The sequence below is a fragment of the Silene latifolia genome, chromosome Y (genome assembly GCF_048544455.1).
Source record: "Silene latifolia isolate original U9 population chromosome Y, ASM4854445v1, whole genome shotgun sequence".
Lineage (NCBI taxonomy): Eukaryota > Viridiplantae > Streptophyta > Magnoliopsida > Caryophyllales > Caryophyllaceae > Silene > Silene latifolia.
In genome coordinates this window covers 340,661,244-340,680,193 of record NC_133538.1, presented here as the reverse complement: position 1 = coordinate 340,680,193, position 18,950 = coordinate 340,661,244, and the positions used below count along the sequence as shown (strand labels likewise).

Here is an 18,950-nt window from a genome sequence, read left to right as displayed (position 1 = left end):
GTAACGGACTTTCACCCTAAGTCCAAGGATACCGGCACACGCGATTTAGAGGAGAGGGCTAAGGTACTCCTTACGGCCCCATCAGGAGAGACTCGTGCCGACGAAGGAACAGGTATCTTTTAGTAAATTTGAGAAAGTTATTCGTAGCTTAAATGTTCAGGTACCCTTCCTTGAGTTAGTTAACCAAGTGCCAGCATATACTAAATTTATGAAACAGATGTTGTCAAAGAAAAAATCGCTTGAACATGTTCACACTGTTGCGTTAACTAAAGAGTCTTGCTCCTACTTGTCTCACATGCGCCCATAAGTTAGAAGACCCGGCGCTTTTTCAGTTCCTTAAAGATAGGTACCTTTTCTATCGAAAAGGCATTATGTGACTTAGGAGCTAGCATAAGTGTCATGCCCTTGAGTCTAGCTAAGAAACTCAAGTTGACCCGGTTTGCTATCACAGACATGACAGTTCAGATGGCTGACCGATCTGCGGTCGAGCCTATAGGAGTCCTAGAGGACATACCCGTCCAGATAGGGAAGTTTTTCTTCCTCGTTGACTTTGTCGCCCTTGACATGCCCGAGGATGCCCATATACCGATAATCTTAGGTAGGCGTTTCGCACACCGCCGGTGCGATTATTGACGTAGGCTCTGGAACTTTGACTTTCAAAGTTGGGAAACATTCTATCATATTTGCCCAACCTGCTAAAAAGAAGGACGCCATGTGGCCCGTAACTTGTAATACGGTCTCTGAAAAGAGATCGTACTTTGTGCTTCCTGAATCGACTGTCCCTATTACTACTGCTGTGTTAACCCCTCCGCCCCAGATTGGGAGCAAGAAGGAGGAAGAATTTGTTGTCTTAGATAATGCATGAGCTGGTTTGGGGAAGGAAGTGCTACAAGTTGTGCCAGCTGTAAAGAAGCCTATCATTCAAAGAGGAGGTCTTGGATGCCTAAGCTATGGGACCGATGAGGAAGTGGAAGGTGAACCAGGCAAGGTGAGATGGGCGATTTGGATTCCGACGATTCCGAGGAGTCCTTGATTAGGGAGGTGACGAAGCCGATCGGTGAGATTTCCGACGTTGAAGCTAAGAAGGGTGCGGTGATAAATCGAGCACCATTGAGGCTACCTCTAGTAGCCAGAAGCCGACGAAGTGGGCCATACCGTGGTCCTTCTTGATCAACTATTAGTTGATCGAGTTCGTTATAAACTTCTCTTTATTTGCTTTATTAAGACAACTCTATTGCTTTTTTGTGTGCGCGAAAACTTCGCTTTTATTTTATTTTGCTTAGGATCTTTACGTACTTTAGACTTCATTCGGGTTTTTGCAATTTTGGGCGCGTACTATTGTGCATTTGCGGTATTTAGAGCTTGTTAGCTCAAATCATTGAGCAATTACGAAGAAATAGGACGCAGCAAAGAAGATGTTTTAAGTCGATCGATCGGCACCATTAGTCGATCAATCAATTGCAGTTTACAGAGCTAATCTTTGTTCACACCCACCTGGTCGATCGATCGATCTCCTTAGTCGATCGACGACCCCGCGCCTTGCTACATTCGTTCACGACCTCTCCCCTTTGTGTTTGGTCGATATGCGGACCTAAGGGAGTCTTCTACTCCACCTTATTTTCCGTCGATTATCTATTTCTTCTATTATCTCATTTGTGCACAATTTTTACGCTTCAAAATTGTTTTCTCAGTCTTATGCGTGGTTTTTAATTGTCCTTTTAGGTCCTTATGGGTAGCATCACTGCAGCTCTTGAAACCTCTAGCTCGCTATTTGGTTTGGGAGGTTTCCTTTGCGCGCTTAAAGTCTTGTGAGTTCCATATCTTTCCTTTGTGTCATGTTTTATTTATTTTCTCGCAAGATTCCCATTTCTCTTCTTTTTCATTACATGATTTTTCACAATGGGGACATTGTGCGATTTGGTTTGGGGAAGGGTTTTGCGTCGCATATCATTTACTTGCATTCACGTTTAATTTTGTTTTGCATTGTTTAATTCTTTACATATATACCAAAATTCAAAAAAAAAAAGAATTTTTTAAAAATTTCAAAAAATCCATAAAATGCACGTTTATTTTCGCATATAGGTCGAGTCGGAACGGTAGTATTTCCATGATGATTTTGCATTTGCAACTGTTTTGCCTGAGCCTTGCTAGATTAACATGTTATTAGTAGAATCGTACAAGTGCATACCTACGAGTTTTCGTTACATTCTTGCTGAACTTGAGATTTGACTTTGAAAATTGGCAAGCTACATCATATTTCTGAGTTTTAGAGCCTATAACTGGTGACATTAATGACCGGTTTACTTAGGAATGTGAGTAGTACTCCTTATGAGACATGTTTCCTTAATTTGCATAAATATGAACTTGATCTGCTTAATACTTGTATGCATTCGGTTTGCGGTTTGTTGACACATGTGGTAGAGGTTTCCCTTTTTCTCGTTTTGCCCATAAACTCCACACTGCCAAAAATATCCTTTTTTGTCCCATTTACTACATCCTACATTTAGCCTGTCCTTTGTCAAGCTAGTAGTCTGTGTTCTTGGGGTTGTTACTCATTTCTGGTGGCATATGCTCTGTTGAGACGTTATTGGGAAGATGAAATAAAGGAAAGAAAGAAATAGGAAATGAAAAAAAATGATTCGAAAAAGGAAAAAAAAAAAAAAGAGGTTCTGTACTGTTCAAATGGGTCGATCGACTGCCACTCATGGTCGATCGACTGAGATTCGAGAAAAGAGATCAATTCGCATAATTTAATCCTTATCTTTTGGCGATTTTTGCTCCCATGTTTCATTTACATCTTATGGGGTGTTTTATTGATCTGATAGTTTGAAGATTGTGAGTTTTGTGCTTGCTATAGCACCCTTTCGATTGATTATGAGCAAGAAGTTGGATGTTATCCTTTGGTTCCGTTTTGGTACTAGCTTGATCACCTGTACCTCCACTTTACCATAAAATGTTTTGCCTCTTCTTACCCATACCTCACATATCCCATATATACCTCGGCATGTGTCATTGGTCATCTGTTCCGTTGGAATGCATATGTACGGTTGTAGAGATTGCTTTCATATTTTATTGCTGGCATGTTTTCATAAGTCGTAGTAAGGTGAGAGTCACTACAAAATTACTTCTTTCTATCTTACATATATATCACCCGTGCTTAATTGAGTGATTTGAGCGACCCGCGAGAGTCCAATTTGATAAGTCTCTATAGTCAACGGTGCAGCAGTTTTTGACGACTTTATAATTCGTTTGCATGATTCACATTACTAATTGATTGTTGGTTGTGCATTAAATCGGTTTAGGCTTAACAATTTGCATTTCGCTCTGAGATTGAACTCGTTCCATTAGGTCATTAGATCGAGTCTAGTTCTTGCTTGGGGACAAGCAAGGGTTTGGTTTGGGGAAGTTTGATGCGTGTCTTTTATATGATGTTTTACATCCCATTTTGCACGCATTTCAGAGCTCATTCTTGTAGTTTATGCTACATTTCTCCCTATTTCCGTCTACTTCCGTATTTTGTACATTATTGCAGAAATGTGAAGAATTTAACGGGAAATCAAGCCAAATCCGCCCCGAGTAACTGCATTGCAAATGACGTAAAGGAATTGCTTAAGGAACGAGCTCGGTGCGCAATCCAAGGCCCAAAAGACGAATCCACGAGAATAAAGAAGTCAATAGCAGCTCATCCGATCGATCGACCAAGCACTTTTGATCGATCGACCAATGCTCGGGTTCCAGAAGCCACTGTTTGCTGAGGAGCAGTCGATCGACCAGCATTAGCAGTCGATCGACCGGATTTCTATTCCAGACGTGAATTGAAAGACCGTGACTCTTGAAGCCCGTGAAGTTTAGGTTTAGGAAATAAGATGTTGCGTTGATTGCTATATAACGTAACATAAAACCATCAGTTTAGATATCAAGTTTTTATCCAAGTTTTCATCACAATACAGTGCTTTGAGTTTTAGTTTATTTCGAGTAACTAGGGTTTGGGTTATCGATTTTAGCATTGGAATTCTACCCTTGTTCTTAATCTTTCCTCTTGAATTTCGGTATTCATTTACGCCTAATTTCAATTTATTGCTTTACTTTCATTGTTAGTATAGGTTTGATAGTTAGTGCCCCAAAGCCAATTATCGTATCATCACTGTTGTTATTTACTTTAAGCATGAATTCAGTAATTATTATTATTTTCATTGTTGTTTTTACCTTCATCGTGAGTAGCTAATTCTTTAGTGCTAGGATGTAGGCGATTTATGGCATAGGCGGCATTAGATTAGGGAGAACTGTCTCGCGTATTGGTCGATCGACTGACCTTTTCAGTCGATCGACTGACCTCGTAGGGTTCATATTCGTTTTAATTAAATTTAATCTTGTATTTAACGAATCGAATGCATGCGACCAGTTAGATACCTATTTCGTGACTAACCCATTAGATCGAAAGATAGGGAAGGTTATTAGACCATCAATTAATTCGACTAAACTGTGCTAAGATCGAAAGATAGGTATAGTTTAGACCGTTAGTCACTTTTCAGGACGAAAGTTAGTATTAGTGACATTAGGGACCTATAGCGAGATCGAGAGATGCTATTTGTAAAGAGTGGACCGAGAGGACCTCTTTATTTCCCGCCTTACCTGTGTTTGATTCAGACCGACTTATTTTGCTGCCACCGAAGCTATAATGAACCGACCATCCTAGTACCCTTCTTTTATCTGTTTAATTCGTTTATTTAGTTTATTATCTTTGTTCACTTTAGCCGTCGACCAATTCAATTCAACCCCCACAATAGTTACCTCAGACTGAACATAAATCAACTAAAGTTTACAACTGCCTCCTTGTGGTTCGACCCTGTTACCACTAGCCTAGGTTAGTCTTAATAGGAGATTATAAATTTTATCTTTGGTACTCACAACGACGGGTATCAATTTGGATGGAATTTGGTGTTCTCATTATAGTAGTTGGAATAAGGGGTGCCACTCTTGTATGCTTGGAAAGCATTAACTTATTCATTTGTTCCCCTACATTCGCTTTGATCATGTCCCAAGGTTCCAAAACTTTCACATACTCCACTTAGGATTGAGGATGATGCCACCATAGCATTAACATGTTGTTTGGGTGATTTGGAAGTTTCATCAAGCTTAGCCATGGCCTTCTCAAACTTCAAATTGATGGTGTCGATATGAGCACTTAGTTGAGCACCCAATTGAGTGATGGAATCTATCTCATGGTTTCCTCCTCTTGTGTCCTTTCGAGGCCTACTATATTGGGACTTATGAACTGCCATCTCTTCGATTTTGGCCCATGTTTGATTGACATCAAATTCGGTAAACATCCCATTGGATCTAATATTAAGATCATTGCAGGAGTCTTCATATAGGCCGTTCCAAAATTTTTGCACAAGGAACCACTCACTAAGCCCATGGTGTGGACAAGAACGACAAGTGTCCTTAAATCTCTTCCATGCTTCATATAATGATTCCTCATCCCTTTGCTTGAACCCGGTGATTTGGGCTCTCAACATATTAGTCTTCTCCGGAGGGTAGAATTTCTTATAGAAGGCAAGTGCTAACTTCTTCCATGAATCAATACCAAGGGTAGCCTTGTCTAGGCTCTTCAACCATTGCTTTGCGGTACCGATCAAAGAAAAAGGAAACAATACCCATCGGATTTGCTTTTGAGTAACTCCGGTTTGAGAGATTGCATCACAATAGTCACAAAAAGTCTCCATATGTGAGTGATGGTCTTCACTAGGCATCCCTCCAAATTAAATTCTCTCAACTACTTGTATGAATGCGGATTTGGCAATGAAATTACCGGTTAAATGTGGTGGTGTAGGAGTACCGTTTGGTAGGTTCTCCTCGGTTGGTACGAAATGTGATGAAAATTTAGGCATTGTAGGTTGATTTAGTGGTGGGTTTTGAATTGTATTATCCTCTCCTTCTCTTGCAAAAGGGTTGGTAAACTCAATGTTATTTGGTTGAATATCCACAATCTCACCAATACCTACAACTCTCGAAGTACGTCTAGCAACTCTTCTATTGCGGGTTAAGGTCCTTTCAATCTCGAAATCAATTGGTAATAAATTACCTTGTGATCTCCTAGTCATGCAAAATATCAAACAACTCGAAAACAATTAGAACAACCTTGAGGAGATTAACTTACCCAAGGTTAAGAAAGACACAACTAAAAACAATTAACGAAAATCAATTCAATTCAACACCGTCCCCGGCAACGGCGCCATTTTTTATTCGGTTTAAAACTTGTTGTCAAAAGCTACCAACCAAAACAATATTTATAACTTCACAAACTACTCTTAGCAAAGAGGTAAGTAAAGGTCGGATCTCAAGGGACGGGTATTGATGTAGGATTTTCAATTGCAAGTAGCTATGTCTAAGGGTGTCACAAATTGGGTTTGAGATGAGATGTGGTCTAAACTAATCAATAAGATGAAAGTAAATTAATGAAAGTAAAGTAAAGCAAATAAAGGGATTTGTAAACAATTGATTGAAAGCACTAGAGTGTCATGGGTTCATAGGGGATTCATGGGGATAGATTATACAAGCATGTTCCCAAATAGATGCAAGCACTTATTGTTGTGATGGGATCGAGTTAGTGTATATCTTACAATCCCTAGGAGAATTTAGGTCACGGAGCCGAGTCATCTAGACTGTTATGCATGGTCTAATGAGGCTCGAGTTGGTTTATGTCTTTCAAGCCTCATTGAAAAGATAGGAGATGGGTAAAAAATGCAAGGATTCATAGTCTCACATTTTATCAAACATAACATGTGCATAGGTTGAAATCACAATAAGCAAGCAAATTAATTATGAAAACATATTAGATTAAGCATAGATTAATTCCCATGTTTGTTTCCCCTAATTCCCCATTAACCCTAGCTAAAGAACTACTCACTCATGATCAAGTTTAGGATGCTATTAAGGTTGTCAATCATACTAACATAGCAAAACATGATGAATAAATGATGTGATTAGCAATAATTAAACAAGGGTAAATAGGAATTATACTTATGGAGATGATCCAAATAATAAAGCAAAGAATAATAGAAGTACTTGATGATTGATGGAAGGTTGTCAATCCTCCAATAAACCCAAATGATCTTCTAATTACCCAAATAAAACTAAGAACAATTGAAAAATTAAGGAAATATTAAGATGTGATTAATATTGGAAAGTGTATTATAACTAAATTAAGACTAAATTAAGATGGGATTCAGATGATATTGAGATAGGATTAAGGTAGCATTAAGATAGGATGATAATCTAGGTGATACAATGGGGTATTTATACTAAAATTAAGTACAAGGATTAGGGCTACTAAGGGCTTAAATGACTATTAAGACACTAAGAAAACTTGAGGAAATGCAACTTCCGAGGGACATGCGCGGATCAAGCTACTACTCCCACCACGATCCGCTCGTCCTGTGCTGAAGCATGGCCTGACCTGTATGAAGATCCGCAAGGATCACAAGGGGGGCGCTCGGATCATAGCTCTTCAATCCGCTTGTCCTGGGTTGAGGCCGCTCGGATCATGGCTCTTTGGTACGCTCGTCATGTGCTCCGGCAGCTCGGATCCTGGCACAGGGTTGTTCTCTTGTTTGGCTCCTTCGCAATCCGCAAGGATCGTGTTGGGGATGCAAGGATCTTTTCATCATTGTCAATTTCACTTTATTTATCTACTTAAGCCTCTAGTGTTGGTCTTCTCTTTGATGCTTGGTCATTAGATGCGATCCATTTAGCTCCATTTCGCCCCATAAATGCAAGGTTAGCAATCCTCTCCTACCAAGGACACAAAACCTCAAAGAATATGCAAAATGGGAAACTAAAGATAAGAAATGACCTTAATATATTCTAGAAAGCATGGAAACGAGGTTAATTCGGGGACTAAATGTGCTCAAATATGAGTCACATCAGTTTTAGTAAAACTTGTGTTGAATCTTGCGAGATTAGATTAGGACTCTTCCTTGCGAGGCTGAGTTATAGCAAATCAAGCTATAACCTTGCGACGTTAGAACGAGATTAGCTATTCTATCCCGGTTTCTGTTCTATTTTCACGAATTACAACATTCACGCTACAAATTCCGCTACAAGATTACAATTTCCAGATACGTTCGTTTTAACCTACGAATTTTACATCATATATGTTCTTTATTTTTTCATTCTTCTCCCTACATTAGTTCCATCGAGGACGATGTAAATTTTAAGTGTGGGCGGGGAAATATCTAGACCTTTTATATATTTGTATTTGGTGTAAATATTTGTAAATATTGAAAAAATTTCACAAACCCTAAAAAGTTGAAGATTTTCAAAAATTCCAAAAACATGCAATTGTATATATTATGTTTGTCTAATAAGTTGCACATGCACATTTGGAACATTGGAGGCATTCGTGACTAGAAGAACGCTTGGTATAATCTTTTGTATATATTTATATGGAGGAAGACAGGATTATGTTGATGGGGATATTTATTTTTGGAACTTGATGGATATGTGTATTGATATGCTATTAGGTTTAGAACTTGTTGCATGATTAGTTAGAAATTATTGCACGTAGTTATTAATCCATTTTCATAGCTTGTATATATATTTTAGTTGCATTCATGTCATATGCATTGAGTTTGTAAATATTTTTGCATAAAATGGTCTAGGAAGGGAATATGGTACGTCGATGATGATAATACCCGTCTCTACTTTGTCTTCCCCCTCCCAAGGGCTTGCACTCTTGTGACTACCCCGTAAGCAAAGACCCGGGAAATGAGGCTTGACTAAAGGATCTTGACCACCGTGGGAGACAATGTTGACCGTACACTAGGCCTAGGTTCCGACATAGATACACACATGGTGAGGTTTAGCGCCTCCTTTAGGCCGGTATATTCATACCCGACCTCATTAGGTTTGTGAGTAGGTCTCCTCGCATGACATGTCATATCACTACGCACAAGTGTGGCATTCATTCCTTATGCCATGAGATGTTTATTTTTGTGTACATAATTTGAAACAAACTCATTCCATACACATTTTTTTAGCCTCACATTGCCAAACAAGCCTTTGCTTTTACCCTTTAGATTAGGACCACTTTTGTTTAACCCCTTTGAGCCTTAGCCTTTCCATTTTTTGCTTACCTACTATACTGACTACATCACAAAAACATCCAACCTTGATCAAAAAAGTTGTCTAGGTGTTTGTGGTAGTATGAAGAAGGGGACTTGATTCCTTATTTGGTGGATTTCGTGCAATATCCATTTGAGTTGAAATAATGATTCTTAATTTGGTTTGTTGTTAGAATAAGAGGTTTTTGAAAAAGAAAAGAAAAAGAGAAAAGTTGAAAAGAACAAAAATAGTTGGCATATATATATATATATATATATATATATATATATATATATATATATATATATATATATGTATGTATATATATAGTAACACAGAAATGAAAAAGTCGGAGGAACACCCATTACACATCATTAAAGGAGGTAGAAAAAGGCGTTTCAAAATAAAGGGCATATATTGTTTTTCCAAGTGAGTTGGATTTTCCATGTATGTTTGATTTTGGGTAACTAATGTCACCAATTTGTGTTTGCTCATTTGTTGTAATAAAGTCAGGTTAAGCGAAATTTTGAGAATTCCTTAATTTAAAGCTCCACATGATCCATAACGGTGCTTGCACCAATCCCATTTTAACCTACTCTCTAGCCCCTCTAAAACTCTTTGTTTCTTATTATGTGCATTCTCCTTTTTACATCTCTATATGGTCATATAGAAAAGAATTTTACATTAGATTGTGGGCATGTCTCATGAGTCGTAATAGATGAGTGATTTAGTTACTTTTTGTCACATAAAACCACTTGTTCTTCAAATTGAGTGATGAGTGAAAACTATGAGGAGTTCGGTATTTTTGGTCTTTCTTAGTCATTGGTCAATCTTGGTTGTATCTTATGTTGAGTGATGTAGATCTCACAGGTCTAGCCTTGTTTCCCCTTTTCCCCGCCTTCGAATACGTTTCCTTGGCATCTTGGGTGTTGCAATGAGTTGCTTGAGCCATTCTTAGGGGGTTGGCACCTCGTTGAGACTTTGGGACGGTATCTCCTGACCTAGACCTTTCGGTTTTTGAAATGATACGCGGCCGCTTAGATGAGGAAAGTGGTTCACCTTTTGTAAACGCATCCTATGTGTTGTTTTGTGCTTAAATGTTAGATGTATCAAAATTTTTAGCAAGCCCCCACCTGCCTTGCAAGGAAGCACATGTCTCATTGTGTTTTGTTGTGAGTTGAAGGGACAGAGAAGGCCCGTTAATTGCGTTTGTTTGATATTATTAGCTTAGTTAGTTATAGTATGAATAAGGGTCTTAATTTTGTTCACTTACTTACTCGGGGACGTGTAATGCTTAAGTGTGGGGAGGTTTGATATATGCTTATTTGTATCAGTTTTCCCCTTCTTTAACATGCGGTTTCACCCCGTTTGAGAAGGTTTTCACGTGTTTAGATTGAATTTTGTATCCTTAATCCCATACTACGAGTTTCTAACTCATTTTGCAGGATATGAGTCGAAAATGAAGCAAAGAAGCAAGAAAAGGGACCTTGGAAGCTAGCATAGGAAAGAAGAGAAGGAAAATACTGAGAAGGGTTCTCAGTCGACCAACCGGTTGGGAACCACCCTCATTGCCTTTGAATAATTTTGAAGGAAAAAAATAGAGACTGGAATGAAAATGTCTCGGCGTCGGTTCCCTTGCCGGTGGCCGGTTCACCGGCTCGCGCATCAGCCTCACTTGAAGATTGAAGTTAGTCTTGGGGAAGAGGTGCTCCCAGCCGGTAGGTAGGCAGCCTGCTAACCGGCTGGGAACACGTACACTTAGAAGCTTTGAAGATTTTGAAGAATTTAAGCTCAAAAACAAAATGCCTCGGTGCCGGTCCATTGACCGGCGGTCGGGAAACCGGTCCTGCTTGTACTTTTCCAAGATTTCAAGTTTAATGGCAAACGGGTTTCAAAACCAGTCATACGACCGGCGGCCGGTTAGAGACGTAGCTGGCCATTTGTCAACTCCTCCTCATTTAAGACCTAATATTATAGGATTCTATATATATATACTGCCTGTTAAGATGTTTTGTACACACAACCCTAGATCTAGAATATTTCCATATTAATGTTCAAACTTTCCTTAATAAAACACTAAACTTTCCTTAATTAAGCTTTAATTATTTTACAAATTAGTTTGTTAGTTTATTTTAGTTATTGGATTGTAATTGAAGATTTGAAAAAAATTTCTTCCTTTAATAATCCAAGTTAGAAGTTTTGATATAATATCCTCTTCCATTTCCATTACTTGTGGTTTAATTTACATTTTTAGTCTTTTTTAATTGTTGTTTGTGTTAGTGAAAATGTTTATTGTTATGTTCATGTTTGTTCTTCCATTTCTTCATTTCTTTCTTTTGATTATGTGTGAGTATTTTACTCTAGGGTTTAGGAGGGATCTTGCGTAAGAATTGAGGAATGAATTTGAGTTGTTAAAACTTGGATTTTGTGTAGTTGGTGAGTCTTCATATACGTCCATATAAGGTGTTTGATGAAATGTTTGCATGAAATTTCAAATCTTTCACCAATATGTTTTGTTCTTTCCTTGAATGAAAATGATTGGGAGGACTTTGATGGCATGTTTATGATTAGTTAAACACAAAGTGAGAACCTTGTGGTGAACTTAAGGTAAAACTAAGCAATTAGTGTTAAACCTAGGCCAATTTCACTACCCATATCTTGTTGACCCTTTAATATTCCTCACCTTACTCATGTGAGCCCAAAAACCCTGGCTTTCAATATCTTGTTCACAACATCTTTGTTTTAGTTTAATCTTGCATCTTACTTGGCTTAATTACACCTTAGTTTAGAAAACAATCATCTTTATTTACTTGACTAAATTAGGACTTGAATGAGCGAAGCATAAATCCACCCCATCCTTGAGACTGACCTCGACCACTAGCTACATAGTAGTTGAACATTATAAATATTGTTTGCATATAGGTTTGATAAGAAAACCCATAGCAAGCATTACGAACGTAGCCTAGTGAATAAATCTTGGATATTTCACAAATAATATTAAACCATACAAGTTGTAAATTATAAGTATTCTCCTCTCATAAAAATGTGATCTTTAAACCAATCTCACAAGAGGACAAGTTGCTTCAAACAATACTATAAAATCTAAGCCAACTTTGTAGGATTTGCAATAGTTAAATGAAAAAGATGAAAGGATGATCAATTCTCATAACAATTCTTTCAACATTCAACATTAACACTAAACACAAGGGGAAAACAATAAGTAAAAGAGATAAAAGATTAGAGAGTCATTACATAGATTAATGGCAGCACCTGGGATAAATCACACCAAGTATGAGAAGGTTAGCTTCTCATACTCAAATTACAACCCACTAATTGAGGGAAGTTTCACATTTAAATGAAAAGTTTTAGTCTTTTCACTATAAGATTAACCTAAGACAACATCTAAAATGATGAAAGAAGATGATAAAAAGGTGATCATTAAGATCTCAAATTTTGGGTATTTATAATGCTCACACGGATCTAGGTTAAGCTTGAGATTGGGCCTTAAAATGCACAAAAGACGGAACTAAAAAATCTAGGGCTCAGCGTTGCGGCAGACTACCGTGGCAGTGGCAGTTTGCCAGAATCCGTGAAGTTTGCATGCAAAATCCGTTCTTGTGCTTGACTTGTTGCTATGAGAACCCACTCGTCTTCTCTTGACTCATGGTGCATCTACTACTTATGGTGCCCTTCGACTTTATTCTTGGTTGTCCGCTCTTGACTCAATTTGGGGTTTGACTTGACTTCATGTTGAATTTATAATCTCCCAAATCAAAATTAGTCTAAAGCATCAAGATTACAACCCGATGAAATGAGGGGCACTTATTACAATAGGCATAATTCGAGACGATTATAATTGACTCAACATACTTTGAGATTATCATATACGTCGTAGTAGTTTTGACTTATGAGTTATGAAGATGTTAAATTTTAGTATTCACTTTTCTAGAATAAAGGTTAAGACGTGTTGCGAGTACTAGGTATTTGTACTAGTTAAATATTTCAATGTTCATTCGTAGCCTGACACCCTTAAATAATCTTTCAAGATACATCATTATCTATTTATATGTAAAATTAAGCTTTATTTGTCCATGACAATCTAATTGACCTTAAATAATCTTTCAAGATACATCATTATCTATTTATATGTAAAATTAAGCTTTATTTGTCCATGACAATCTAATTGCCTTTTTTTGAAATAGTTATATGAATTATCTCTCTCCTAAACTTGGCTTCGTCAATGATTCGAGGTGAAAGAAGGGATAAAAACACGGTGATCAATTCACTTTTTGATAAAAAATTACAAAATGACTATAATGTGCAAGTTGACCTTTGCTATGATTTCCTTGTGATGGTCGTTGTTTTATCAGTCAATCTCAGTCAACGAATGGTTTTTTTTGTTAACATTTACGGCCATGTTTTTTTGGGCTCGGCTAAAAAGAGTTTAACTGAACTAAATGAAGCTAAACTAAATTAAACTGAACTAAATGAAGCCTAACAGAATTAAATAAAGCTGAAATTAGATTTAAATAGTTTTCTTGCTCGTGCGTTACACGAATATTAAAATAAGTTGCAATTATAGTGTCTTGCAGTACTTATTTTAGTTGTAAAACTCTCATGGTGCATCTAATGTTTGATATACTGTCCTTTTAGATTTTAGTCAGTCACTAACCTAACACCATGTCTATATGGAGAAGTAGTAGAGAACAACAAAATGTCTTGATCATCAAGACCTTGTTTGGCTGGGAAATGAGAGGGGAACAAAAGCACGCAAAATTCCTTGTTTGGTTAGTGAATAAGGTATGAGATCAATGGTGAAGGAATGGAGGGATCCAAATAGTACACTCGAGATGATATAATAGATCAGCGTGTGTAGTTAAAATCATTCTCATCATGAAAAAAAAAAATTAACTCAATTCAAAGTTAGTGATATAATATTAACATTACATGTACTCCCTTCAATCTATTCCAATGTTCCACTTTCTATATTCGTACAATCTAATCAATTGTTCCTCTTCCTTTGTAAATTAGGTGACATAACTATCGTTTTTATCTCTTGTATTTACAATGATGTCTTTGTAATTACCTTATTAAAACTCCACATTATGAAATATTTTTATAAACACTCCTAATTATTTACAAGAAAACCCCCATAAAAAAATATAAAGTCATTCCACATTAAAATTTATGCCCTGGCCTAAGGGAGCATTGGATTAAAGGAGGGAGTATAACATTTGATTGTTTAGTTTTGCGTGTAACAAAGAAAAAAAATGAGTTTATATACATCATCTTTCAAAGGTTTTTAGCATATATTTATATTGCTTATCAAGTTCTTATTTTCATATAACACACTTTTAACATAAAATATATCTATTTACCTTCTTCAATCAATACCTCACTTAACCCACCTTTTTTCATATCCAAACTCTTTCTACCCAACTAACCAACCTAACCCATCAGAATCAACCTTATCCCTGAAGAAACACCCCCCCCCCCTCTCTCCCGCCTCCGCGTATAAATATCTTTTTGTATCTTCTAAATCACACGCGTAAACGTCAAAGAGTAATTGTACCCGTCAAGACACTCTTCCCTTTCCCCAAAGCCCGCCTTCACCCCTCGGAAAAATAAAAACATCCACTATAAAATAAGCCCTCGCCCTATTAGATCCATGTGCCACCCGTATAAAATAGTTTGAACATGCAAGAAAAAAAAAGGATACGAAATACAAACTATCATTATATAGTATGACTATGATTAATACCACTTTGTTTATTAATTCAAGGGGTTTTTGGCTGGAGTTATTAGAATCGATTAGAATGGGTTAGAATGGATTTTCTGCATTCCAATGTTTGGTTTGATTATCTTGGAGTGGAATTAGAATCAATTAGATATCTAACTTGCAACACCTCGGCCCAAACCTTGGGTTGGGAGCGGTCACTCACCGTAACTTGCCAGGCTTTGTACATGGCCCACAGATCAATACGGGTCTTTTCCGGCGCATTTTATCCTCACTCATGCGCATCCCGAGAACCTTCCCAGGAGGTCACCCATTCTAAGACTACTCCCAGCCAAGTACGCTTAACTGTGGAGTTCTTTAGCATGGATAACCAGAAAAGAAAGTGCACTTTATTGATATGAGTAATACTTTCAATCCCTTTAAGCACTAGTTAGACTTTAAGTCTATCAATGGACCTCTTCAAGGGGTTACCCTACCCGAATAACGTTTTCGGTTCAGTGGAGTATTACACACCCCCGCTTGAAGAACGCAACATCCTCGTTGCGCCTGGCAGCATCTAACCGCAGCCAAGCCAAACCCATAATCCTCCCCCGCTAGGTTGGTGACCCGGGTATTCCAGACCTAGGATCGGGAGCACTTGTAACACCTCGGCCCAAACCTAGGATCGGGAGCGGTCACTCACGGTAGCTTGTCAGGCTGTGTACATGGCCCACATATCAACACAACTCTTTTCCGGGGCATTTTGTCCCCATTAATACGCATCCTGGGAACTTTCCCAGGAGGTCACCTATCCTAAGACTACTCCAAGCTAAGCACGCTTAACTGTGGAGTTCTTTTGCATGGATAACCAGAAAAGAAAATGCACTTTGTTGATATGAGTAGTACTTTCAATCCCTTTAAGCACTAGTCATATTTTAAGCCTATCAATGGACCTTTTCTAGGAGTTACCCCACCCGAATAACGTCTTCGGTTCAGTCGAGTATCCATTCCAATCCGTTTAAGTCTCATACCCACTTGATCTTCACTAAGGTTTTAAGCTCCATTCCTTTAGTATACAATATTATGGTCGTTTGATTCAAGGTGAAGGAATGGAATGGAATGGAGTATGATACCATAGAGTGATAGAGATATGGGATCCAATATAAATTGCTTTCTAAAACTGTTTGGTTCATTCTACACTTGTAAAGGAAAGGAAAGGAGTTTGATACCAAGGGAGGAATATGGATATAAGGAGTTGCAATGAAGTTAGAATCCATGGGTATCTAACTCCATTCCATAATGCACCAATCAAATATTGGAATGTAGTAACTCTATTTCATTCCATTTCAGAAGACTCAACCAAACACCCCTGAAAAAGAAGCAAGCATGCATAAGAAGGTAGTGGATCCAGAATCGATAGTCCATGGTATCACATTCCATCGCATTCCATTCCGACCTATTAATTTAAACGACCCCTCATGAAATTTGTTTAATATTCAAATTTATAAATCCTAATATCACACTTGTACACAAATCAATTACTCCCTGCAATCCAATACAATGTACCCATTTACTTTAGAGGTCAAAATTTGACTGTTAATTCATTAAAAATATAAATTTTTGAAACATAAAACTAACATACTTAGTTTTCTAATAAAATATAAAATTATATGTTTATTAAAACAAAACTCTATGTATAAAGGAGTAGAAATACGGTCAAAGTGTCGGTCTGACACAACCAAAAAATAAATCGGTATACAGGATCAGGTTGGAGGAGTATTAGTTTGGGAGGAAACAAATCTATACATCGCATATTCGTTCCTTTAAATATTTGGATATATGCACAAAGGTTCGAGTATAGGCAATAACGTGACGTGAATGGCTGTGATTACAAAATTGCATTTCGGAAAAGCATTAATTATCCCACATAGTAAATTATTTGTTTAAATATTTCGTAAATTTTATAGATTTTTTATGCGCGAGACATTAAAGTCGTAATAATAGTTATGTGTAGTATCCTCTAAGTCATTATATATCAAAAATTTAATAAGAACATATAAATAATGAGATGAAAGGAGTAACATTCCACATAAAAATATACTCGATCATAATATTAATATTGGAAATAGTGGCAAATTAGTATTGAGGGATACGTGAGAAAAATTTAATGTGGTCTTATATAAAACAAATATATGAATTTTTAGTTGGTTGTACAGTAAGTTAGGAGTTGTTTGTTTACCGGTACAAAAATATGAGAAAAATGGAAGTTTCTGTGAATTAAAAAAAATGAAAATCTGTGAATCGATAGATATTCAACTTTTTCATTATTTTATGTAAATTAGAATAATAGACTTTTATATATCTCTTATAATGAAATATGGATGTAAACAGAATAATAAAGTAACAATAAATGTCAAAATGTTTAGGAGGGCGAGAACTTTAAACCTGGTAGGAGAAATACATATATCATTAGCAGGAAAAAAAATCTTTGTATTATCCAAAACTCGTTTTAATCCCGTGCAAAACTTGCACGGGTTATTTTCAAAACTATTATACACAAAATATGTTAACTAACATGAATAACTTTTTTTTTGCGTATTTTGCAATTTGGACAGATACAACTATCTAATATTTTACAAAATGTTTTGATATACAAAAGTCAAAAAATAACCATATGATAATAAAAAGAGCAAAAACTTTTTTAAAGGGGTTGGAATGAATTAAACTGAGGAGAATAGAGACAGTTTTTACGGACTGATCGGAACGTTTGTAGCGAGCAAAAGCTACCACGCACGACAAAAGAGTAGCGCGCTCCTTTCGGCCAGAGGCGTGAGAGTAGTACCTTGTTTTTAGTTATTAAAACTAATAATAAATAAATTACCCGGAAATGTAGAATTTTGTCATGTAGAGTAATCTGTTAACATATAGTTCAACAATTATCTCTTACTCCCTCCGTATCACCCATTTTTTTACGTTTACTTTTTCACATTTGCCAATGTACATTTTCTTTTGTTCATATATTTGCATATTATTAAAAATTATAAATAATTGATATTCTAAATGTACTCATTAAGACGATTAAAAAATATCTCACATGACTATATATAATGTTATATATTAGAATTTTTATTAGAGATTCTCTCCACGCATAAATAGTGCCCAAAAAAGTAAATGTAAAAAACTGGGTGAGACGAAGGGAGCATAAAATTATGTGTTTCTAAGTAGTTTTCTTTTGCGATTTAAATATCAGAAATATAATATTGGCTTTCAGTATTTATTTAAATATGAAATGAATAACTTTAACCAATTTTATGAGCTTATAAAGAAATTTCGTCCATGAACGGGCAACCAATAACAAACCATTTAAGATGTAATTAGAAATCATTAATTGTAGTTTCTCTCATCTCCTTTTCCTCTCTAAAAAACCCTAGCCTCCATCAATCAAATTTGGGACTTCTATCGACCATTAATCGATGGTAAGCCTCTTAAATAGCTTTATTTATCAATTGATAGTATGAAATATAATGAATTAATCAATAAATGTTTCCCTTTTGGTGAGATCCATTAGTCCGTCTCTAATTTCGGAGTTTTTTCAGTCTTTGTCTTTCTAGGGTTTAGTATTATTAGAAATATAGATAAGAGCGGTTTGTTGATGATTCGTCATATGATTTGATGTGACTCATAATTGCGCACATTTAGTCCCCTAATTGAACCTATTTCGCATACTATTATAACATTACATAGCCATTTTATCCATCAAATGTGTTCTATTTTGCTTTCTTAGTACATTTTGTATGTTTTGTAGGAAAGAAGACAAATTAGGCGGAAATTCCCGTCTCCCGTGCATAATTGGAAGCTTTTTGATGATATTGGATGGACTAGTGTGAAAGAGGAGACAGGAACGAAGACCGACAACACAAGAATAAGGACCATGCAAAAGGAGGAAAATCAAGGACCATTCTGAGGAACAATCCGAGCGGAATAGGAAGACGACGCTCGTTTCCCTGCTCAGAATCAGAGCGTCCTGACCAAACGACGCTCGTCTCCCCCTCTCTTGATCCAAGCGTCTTGAGCAAACGACGCTCGTTGCCTCACCTCAAAATCCGAGCGTCTCCCTCCTTGGTCCGAG

General features: G+C 36.9%; 1 non-coding gene across 1 annotated transcript; it reads left to right on the top strand.

Moving 5' to 3' along the window:
* The first annotated feature begins 5,412 nt into the window (after nt 1-5,412).
* On the top strand, nt 5,413-5,519 carry LOC141636303 (small nucleolar RNA R71). Its single transcript, XR_012540924.1, has one exon. It is a non-coding gene; the product is annotated as a small nucleolar RNA R71 (small nucleolar RNA).
* Nucleotides 5,520-18,950: the final 13,431 nt, after the last annotated feature.